This window comes from Mustela putorius, unplaced genomic scaffold, assembly GCF_011764305.1.
Source record: "Mustela putorius furo isolate JIRA1106 unplaced genomic scaffold, ASM1176430v1.1 tig00537350_pilon_pilon_pilon, whole genome shotgun sequence".
NCBI classification, from domain to species: domain Eukaryota; kingdom Metazoa; phylum Chordata; class Mammalia; order Carnivora; family Mustelidae; genus Mustela; species Mustela putorius.
This window is the reverse complement of record NW_025422471.1, coordinates 23945758-23954733: the sequence shown is the minus strand read 5'-3', so window position 1 is coordinate 23954733 and position 8976 is coordinate 23945758.

The window sequence follows — 8976 nt, the reverse complement described above, 5'->3', positions numbered from 1 at the left end:
CAGTAGGGTGTGTGAAGGAAATCAGATGGCAAATCCCTTTCCACTGTGTTAATATCTAGAATCATTCACCTCCCCGTTTTTGGAAAAAGCCCTAAAATCAGGTTGTGGCTGATGACTCTACTATCCACTGTTACAGGAGAACAAAGGGAGGGGCTGAATCCATGAATGACTGTCTTCTGAATCCAAATGACCTTCTCTGCTGTTATATTTAAAAGCACCTATACTGGGATGCCTGGATGGCTCGGTCAGTTAAGCGTCTACCTTCGGCTCAGGTCGATCCCAGGGACCTGGGATTGAGTTCTGCATCAGGCTCCTTGCTCAGTAGGGAGCCTGCTTCTCCCTCTGCCTGCAGCTCTCCCTGCTCATGCATTCTCTTTCTCTCTCTCCCTCTCTGACAGATAAATAAATAAAATCTTTTTTAAAGAATCACCTATACTTTTCTTGGTCAATACAGTCTCAATTTGGAGTGATAAGTATCAGCCCCTTCTTTAAAACATCCATTAGTTTTTTACTCAAGGTGAGGCCCCAAGCAGAAATACCTACTGTGACACCAAGTAGATTTATAAATAACCAAAAGACAGAATCAGCGACAAAAATGAGCACAGAACATAAAGCTAGGAACAATGGAATCACTGTTGTTCGCTTGTTTCTTTATGGGGAAAATGTAAATCAAAGAACAAGAAAACAACTGTTAGTCAATCAAGAGACATAAATAACACCCCCAAGGCTTTATACACTCAAGAGAGAGCTAATTATGTTATTAACAAATGCTTTCCTATTCCAGGAGTGAGGACTTGCTGCTTCATCTGTTGCTTCCATTTCTAATTTCCTTAAATCCAGGAAAATGTACAAAATGACTTTATGCCAATATTACATGCTACAAAGCAGAGTTCATTTTGGTGGTTCTGGCAAAGAAATTGTTCGTCAATGTTGTTAATGTACACTAGAAGACATCTGATGTGAAATTCATAATTGAAATGTTATGAGCAGTTTAGCATATGGATCCTTCACATCCACTTAATTGCCAGTTTAGTAATAATTTTATGTAATGAAGCATTATTAATAATACGTGAAATACTAAATTGACGTAATGCCCTAAAAACGTAATATGACATTTGCCACTGAAAGAATATTATAATTCCAGGTGTCTTTGCTATGATTTAAAAAACATATGTGATATTACATAAAATACTAAATTAATCTTTAGAAACAGCTTGGTTACGATGTACTTCAAATTGACTCTCCAAATTATAATCTGTTTTTTTCTAAAGTGTAAAACTTTGACTGCCTTATGGACTCATATTGCAACTGCTCCTTGAAGCTCTAACACTGTTAGATGTTTGCTGTCTTGCTCCCCCATGGCTGGGGTAGCATCTGATATGCCAGAAGGGGAAAACAAAACAGAAGAAAGGCCTGTCCCTGCTCAAGCACTGAAAAAACACAGGGAAGCAGAAGCCAAATGTTCTATATTGATAGACTTCTTAAAATTTCATCACATTTCAGGGATTTTTAAACTACCTTTATACAGTTCCCCAAATCTTCTGAGTGGGGTCATGATTACAGTTTGCAAGGCCTGAGGGAAGAGTGCAAGTAGAGGCTCACCATATATTTACATACTGAAAAGTTATAACAAACTATGAAATAAAAGATGATCTTTCCTATTGACAAATAAATTTTCTACCATGTTACCAAAAGAGAAAAATATGTAAAAAGTCTTACAGCTCTTGCTGGGCTTGGATGAGTGATAAAATAAATTCATAATTCATAAAAAATTCATAAAACACATAATTCATAAAAAATTAAGATTCAGTCTATAAAATGTGTTTTTTCTGCTTTTATTTCAATGAAATTACTAAAGATGCTAAATTCTAAGTTGTGTTCTACTGACAGTAATAAACTAAATGTCTAAAAAATAAAATGTAACTATATTTAGGACAGAGATTCTAATAATTTTCATAACATATAAGCCAAATTTAAAAATTAATATTATTTTTCGGGGCACCTGGGTGGCTCAGTGGGTTAACCCTCTGCCCTTAGTTCAGGTCATGTTCCCAGAGTCCTGGGATCGAGGCCTGTATCAGGCTCTCTGCTCAGCAGGGAGCCTGCTTCCCTTCCTCTCTCTGCCTGCCTCTCTGCCGACTTGTGATCTCTATCTGTCAAATAAATAAATAAAATCTTTAAAAAAATTTTTTTTAAGTAATTTTTTAAAAATTAGTATTATCGGGGCGCCTGGGTGGCTCAGTGGGTTAAGCCGCTGCCTTCAGCTCGGGTCATGGTCTCAGGGTCCTGGGATCGAGTCCCGCATCGGGCTCTCTGCTCTGCAGGGAGCCTGCTTCCTCCTCTCTCTCTCTGTCTGCCTCTCTGCCTACTTGTGATCTCTCTCTGTCAAATAAATAAATAAAATCTTTAAAAAAAAATTAGTATTATCTTTCAAAAACTTATTTCTCCTCTAAAATATTTAAAATTATGTATTAAACATAAAAGGCAGAATTAAAATCATAATTAAGGGTGCCTCGGTGGTTCAGTTAGTTAAGTGACTGCTTTCGGCTCAGGTCATGAACCTGGAATCCCTGGATCAAGTCCCACATCGGGCTCCCTGCTCAGCAGAGAGTCTGTTTCTCCCTCTGCCCTTCCCTCCTCTCCTGCTCATGCTCCCTCTCAAATAAATAAATACACTCTTTAAAAAAAAAAATCATAATTAAGAAATACAAAAAACTTTAATCCATTTATTTAAATACTGAAAATGCTAATATTTAAAATTTAAATGAAATCTTATTAAGAATTTTATGAAGATTATTTGCAATTATAGCATTCAATGTCCATCTTGTTGCCAATGTAAAGAGCAACACCATACTTTCACATATATGTCTAGACAAATATATCTCTATATTTATATACAAAGGCATACATGTATCTGAGAGTAATATGAATTACTTAATACTTGAAAATGTTCCTAAGCCACCATGTGTGACCACTGCAAATACAGCACTAACCTGTGAACCAAGGATTGGAACTCAACCTGGATCATGGAAGAGAAGTGAGAAAATGGGTGCTTAGCACTACTGGGAAACACCACTTCATAGTTTCAGAGTCTACTGCATTCATGCTGACAGGAAGGATCTGACAAGTTAATTAATTCGTCTTTTCTCTTCCCTAAGCGCTTTAGCCACTTAAATCCCCCTGCGCTCAAAAGCAGTGTCCATATCTGAAGCTGGCAATGGCACAACCCATAGCTCTTCTCAGCATTTAGATACAGGTGCTTGTGGTTTTGAGGACACAAGGTAGGTCACATGGAAAAGTGTTTCCTGGGGCCTGAAAGGTGTTAGGCATGTAAGCTGATGTGTAGGGATCAGCAATGAGTACTGGATCCTAAGTTTCTGAGGTACACGTGTTCCTAATTAAGTGTGTGTGTGTATGTGTGAAACTGCAGGGTCCTCTAGACAGCAGGTCCCTGAACAAGGCCATTCCTTGGCTGGCTCTAAGTGCAGCACAGCATGTCATACAGGTACACAAAAAAAGTTTAATAAATACTGCTTTCTCACCAACAACATTGCCTCATAGACTCTTAAATTTTCCCCAACCTCCTTCCCTATTTGAGCCAGACTGTAGCTTAAACCTTCCCCCACCTATCTGTGGTATGCTTTGGGGCAGTGCAATTTTTTTTTCTCTGTCCAAGGCTGGTTTAGTTGGCTCACATAGTTATTGCCATACTGGTTGTTAAAGTATTGAAATATCACCATAACTTTGGTTAAACATTAGCGTCTTTGAACCCACATGTTCCTTCCACCATCAGGTCTCCTTCCTCCATTCCCTGGGACCCTCTTCCTAAGATCTCTGCACAGAATCTTTCCAGGACCCTTCTTCAGTGCCTGAGCCACGTGTATTGCTCAATATTTTTAACATCACCTTTGTACATGTCTTAAAATAAGGCAAAAGTACAGGTGAAAGGGACAATGAATTAACCATCATTGGTTTCACTGGTGGAATAGTGGTAGGATATTTCGGATGGCACCAACTTATCTGGATAATAGAAGAAGCAGAGCTGCCCTTTCATTGTGAGGTTGGCTATTGAAATCTGATTCAGGGTCAGCTAGAAGAGCTATTTCCATACTGACAGATGTTCAGAGGCTTTTGTCAAGTGAGTTGGTGGCCTTTATCCAGTTCCAAGTGGCCAGATGTCCAAATCACTAAAATCACTATTCTAAGCTGATGTGTGATCTGATTAAGGTCCTTCTTGGGCTTTTTGGCTCACTGTTCAGAACTGAATTGGAGCTGAGATTGAGACAGATCTAGAAAGAAGAGCTACCACATACTCTGATTCTAAGACAAAACAGAATGATGAAACGTAGCCAGCAGCTAGAATAATCTATTTTGTAGATAACTTAGAATTTAGTCTTTATGAAATGTTATTTTAGCACTTTTCAAGAAATCTGCAAGAAAAAAAATCCGTTCTTAAAAGTAACTGTATTATTTCAATGTTGTGCATTTTTTCATACTGACTCTTTAGCAGAGGCTGGTGAAAGTGAAAGAATGGAAGAAGAGTGTAACATAATAGAATGTTTTCCCAGTTGAAATTACTTGTTTTGATTTCTAAAACCAAATCAGCCCAGTTTCTTCCAACCTCAGACTGAGGATGGCCTAGGCTTTCTTCCAGAGCTTGGCCCAGCACCAAATAGGAGTTTGTCTATTATGAAATGGACTTGAGTTTTATATGTATTTTGATAATGTCCATAAACACAGACACAGCCAGCTTTTGTTGGGCTGTAGGCTTATACAATTTGTAGTTTCTCTTCAGGAAAAAGAATACAAAATCACAAATTCAAAGTTGTTAGGGTCCCCACCAGGGCCTTCAGAGAGTAAAGAGTCCTGCCTGAAGTGTAAGCCTCAGTGGTATTAAGGAAGACCTACGTGTGTTCTCCTTGTGTAGCAGTGACCAACAGACTCAGGCTCCCACCTTCTGTTTTCCTTTTGGTAGGTTTTTTCTTTTGCTATTGTGCCTGCCTTAGAGGAAATGCAAGTTGGGCAAAATCCATGAGGTTTATGTAGAAGAAGAAAATAGATTTACTCTCTTTATAAGAAATAGGATTAAAGGGCCACTCCCATAGAAAGTCTTGAAATTTGAGCTGTGTGGCCATGTGAAAAAAGGGTAGAATTCGTGCTGCTTTCTTCAAGCTTAAAAGTGGGGATAGCTGGTATTCATATCTGGAAAACTTACAAAGCAACTATACAGTGTAAACCTTTGTGTACTTTGAGATGGCATGGGAAGGGAAATAACTTCTCTATCATATAGTTAATATCTTACTCCCTTACTGTGCCATGCAAAGCAGAAGATGGGACAGAAACTGACATTATCACTACAAATTTTCACAGACATTTTAGGTGAGATGTTATCCCTGAAGGTCTGTTTCTGCTTGGTGTAATAAGATAAATTATTGGAACATCATTACATTTGTAATGATGTATCTGTGATGGCTTTGAGAGTCAGTGTTCTAGGTTGGTGTGTGATCTGATTCTGGTGCAGCATTCCATGTTCTGGTACAGCAATCTGAGTGAAATGGTATATGAGATACAATGGGATGGCAGGAATAGGACAAAAGGGCCAGGCCCCTTAGCAGCCTGCTCTGATCCTACGGAGGACTTACGTGCTGGAGGGAGGAGTAGGTAGATGGATATTGGTGACGAAGGTAACGTAACTTGATTTTTTTCACGAGTCACTTAGAACTATTTTTAGATTTCCAAATACATCAAGATTTTTAAAAACATACTTTTGGTTATTAATTTCTAACTATGTTGTGGTAACTGTTCTTTAAAATGTGTTGAAATACATGACCTAGCAAGTGATATATTTTTGGAAATGTTTCATGTGTGCTCTCCAATTACTTGTTAGAGAATGCTATATATGCCCATTAATGAAAGTTACTGCATTCAGATCTTCTAAGCCTTCACTGATTTTATGTCTGCCTAACTCACCAAATCTGAGAAAGAGAAGTAAAAACAACACAATTTTTAAATGGGCAAAAGACCTGGATAGGCATTACACAGCCTAGAAAGTACTTAGAGCCAATATGTAACCAAGAACATGCTTAACCTCATTACTAATCAGAGAAACATAATCAACACCACAAAGATATACCATTTTTCACTTATTTAATCTGCAAAAATCAACAAGCCTGACAATATCAAGTATTGAAAGGATATGAATCAAGAAGTTTTCTCACATATTACAAGTGGGAACATACAACCACTTTGAAAAATCCAAGGTTCATCATTTCTATTCCTGGGGATATGGCCAAGAGAAACTCTTATACACATGCATCAGAAGGTGTGTGTTACAAGTTCATTATAGCATTACTTGTAAATAGCAAAAAACCAGAAAAGATTCAAATGCCCAGCAACATAAGAATAAATTACCAATGAAATACAAGTTATGTTTAAAAAAAAAAATCAAATCCCACAAGTTACCTACAGTCTGTAATGCTTTATGCAATTCAAAACCAATAAATTGTTTAGGCGTTTGTGTGTGTGTGTGTGTGTGTATAAATATTCACATATATAAAAAATATTTGTCACATGGCATATATGTAAGGTAAACATACATTTTAGGATAGTTATTATCTTATGGGAGCAAGTTGGCAGGATAGGAGAAAGGGATATAAGTTATTGTCAGTGTTTTAGTTTTGGGACTGATTGGTTCTTTCATAAGTGTTCATTATTAGAATAAATAAATAAAGGATATGACCACACATGGACAAGGAAGACTATGTATCATAATCTAGTAGAATACTTTTGTTTGCTTGAGGTCCCATTTAAATATAAATAAATGAAATCTAGAGGAAGGCCTGAAGAATGTCCAGATATAATTAAAGGGTGGGGAAAAAACTCAAGTTTTAGCTGTCTGATTGTACTGTGAAGTATAATTTGGCCAAAATTGCAGACATCTGATCCCCTCAGAGCTGTTGGCAAACTATAACCCAAAGTGAAAGCCTAAAGCTGAGTTGATGGTAAGCAAATCTGATGCTTATTTTCACACAACGATAGGTATCTCAGCTCCTCTCAGATTCAAGAGCAAGATGTCTTTGCAGATGCTGTTTGTAGAATGAACCCTATTCCAGACCTCATCAACTCCTGTCCAATCCCAGTCAGGATTCTCAGCTAACTGACAGGGTCGAAGGCCTTAGGAGATGAATGTAGCCAACATTTGATGAACTAGCAGGAAACAGTTAAAAGTTAACATTCAACCTCACTCTTCTCCTGCCTTCCCATGTTCTCCCAGTGCCTCCCATTGGCCTCAAAGCAAATGGTGCTGCAGCTTCCTTTGGAAGCCAGAGGACAAAGGATCTATTGAGGTAGTCCATACAGGTCACACAGCAAGATGGAGAAGAGGAAGAGTAATTCTGTATAGAACAAGCAGAAGATATCCAAAAAGGAGACAGGAATAAAAGTGAGAGTGAGGTTTCTTAGAAAGCTACTGAAAGGGAGCCAGACTTTTTTTTTTTTTTTTCAGATTTTATTTATTTATTTGACAGCGGGAGAGAGATCACAAGTAGGCAAGCAGCAGGCAGAGAGAGGAGGAGAAGCAGGCTCCCCGCTGAGCAGAGAGCCCAATGCGGGTCCCGATCCCAGGACCCTGAGATCATGACCTGGGCTGAAAGCAGAGGCTTAACCCACTGAGCCACCCAGGTGTCCTGGGAGACAAACTTTTTAAGCCATTTTTTTCTCTCTTTCCATCCTTCTAGAAAGGTAATACCCAGAAGCACAGACATCAGATTTTGACCATGGAAGATGTAGAACCCATACTAAGAATGATGAGTCAAGATAGAGAGAGCCTGAAGATTAACAAGTCAGGAAACAATAAATATTGGTGAAGGTGTGGAGAAAAGGGAATCCTCTTACACTGCTGGTAGGAATGCAAGCTGGTACAGCCGCTCTGGAAAACAGTATGGAGGTTCCTCAAAAAGTTAAAAATAGAGCTACCTTATGACCCAGCAACTGCACTATTTACCTGAAGATACAAACATAGTGACCTGAAGGAGCACCTGTTCCCCAATGTGTATAGCAGCAATGTACACAATAGCCAAACTATGGAAAGAGCACAGATGAATGGATAAAGAAGATGTGGCGTGTGTGTGTGCGTGCGCGCGCACACACACACACACACACACAGAGGAATATTATTCAGCCATCAAGAAGAATGAAATCTTGCCATTTGGAATGACATGGATGGAACTAGAGGGTATTATGTTAAGTGAAATAAATCAAAGAAAGACAATTATCACATAATTTTACTTGTATGTAGAATTTAAGAAACAAAATGGAGGATCATAGGGGAAGGGAGGGAAAAATAAAATAAGAAGAAAACGGAGAGGGAGACAAACAATAAAAAACTCTTAACTATAGGAAACAAACTGAGGGTTGTGGGGTAAAGGGTTGGGAAAACGGGGAGATGGGCATTAAGGAGGGCACATGATGCAATGAGCACTGGGTGTTATATATAATAGATGAATCACTGAATTCTACCTCTGAAACTAATAATACACTATATGTTAATTAACTGAATTAAAACAGATTAAAATTAAATTTTAAAACAAGGTGGAACCTGGTTCAATAGCAGCCCTGAAATAACCTATCCTTAGAGACATTAGATGATAAAAACAAAAACAACCAACCAACCAACGTATCTTTTAGTTTAATATCAGGCTTCCATGTGTAGCCAGATGCAATTCTGAATAATTCAGATACCTTGCTAGAGTCTACAATCAGATATGCTGAATTATTAAGTAATTTTTTATTCCTTTCAATATACTAGACAGTAAGTATCATTTTGAATGATATGAGTTAATGTTTGATACTTCATAAAAGACAGATTCATTCATCTTCCCTCTTAAAATTAAAAAGTAACCATTTAATTGACATAGTAGAAATAAGCTGAAATCAACAATTTTCTTTTATCTGTACATTAATTAACAAACAACCTAA